At 46.8% G+C, this 741-nt stretch overlaps 1 protein-coding gene and 1 long non-coding RNA gene across 2 annotated transcripts in view; one reads left to right on the top strand and one right to left on the bottom strand.

Moving 5' to 3' along the window:
• Positions 1-741, bottom strand: part of ADAMTS7 (ADAM metallopeptidase with thrombospondin type 1 motif 7) — a gene marked incomplete in the record, with an annotated part of 78,049 nt that overhangs the window by 63,732 nt on the left and 13,576 nt on the right.
• LOC140322199 (uncharacterized) overlaps positions 364-741 on the top strand; it is a 4,327-nt gene continuing 3,949 nt past the window's right edge. The window contains exon 1 of the long non-coding RNA XR_011919168.1: positions 364-640. This is a non-coding gene — a long non-coding RNA (uncharacterized lncRNA). The remainder of the gene's footprint in view (positions 641-741) is intronic.

The following is a 741-nucleotide window of genomic DNA, read 5'->3' on the forward strand; positions in this document are numbered from 1 at the left end:
TAAGAGACTGTCCTGTGAAAGTTCCCCTATTACATGGAGGCTGTCTCATGTAAGATTCTCTTTATTAGAAATAAACTGCCCTATGACAGTGACACTGTTAAAGAGACATTCCTATGATAAATTTCAGAGATTGTGCATTAGTCAGTGACCGCCCTATGAGAGATCCCCAATTAAAAGAAGGAGACTGACCTATGGGAGGGTGGCTATGACAGAGACACTGCCCTATCAGGGAGCTCCTACTGGAGACACTGTCCTATCAGAGAGCCCCTGCTGTACAGCCAGCCCTAAAGCCGCACGGAAGGCTCCTCCTGTACTCTGCTATCCCTCCCATGAGCCCCCTGACTGTGTCATGTGACCTATGATCACGTGATTGTAGTCGGAGGAGGAGAAGCGGGAACGCTGTGAGGAGCTGTCCCGTGCATCAGTGTATAGAGCGGAGAGAGTGCGGTGAGAAGGGGGGTTACCGACAGGAAACACTTATCAACCCGTCCATGACCGAAATTATCAGTTCTGGCTGCAACTAAGACCACAAATAGCCTCTAGTATGAAGGCTGTTCTGACAAGAACATTTCATGTTGCCCATAGCAACGCTTTAGAGTTCTAATTGTCATCAGTGTGCAGCAGACATGACAGCTGGAAGGTAATTATTTACTATCAGAAGTAATGAATGGCCTTTTAGCACCTTTTCCATTCACATTGTTAAATCAAGAAGGCCCCAATACCTCTGCAGTTGTTTCCTAT

This window comes from Pyxicephalus adspersus, chromosome 2 (assembly GCF_032062135.1).
Source record: "Pyxicephalus adspersus chromosome 2, UCB_Pads_2.0, whole genome shotgun sequence".
Classification (NCBI taxonomy): domain Eukaryota; kingdom Metazoa; phylum Chordata; class Amphibia; order Anura; family Pyxicephalidae; genus Pyxicephalus; species Pyxicephalus adspersus.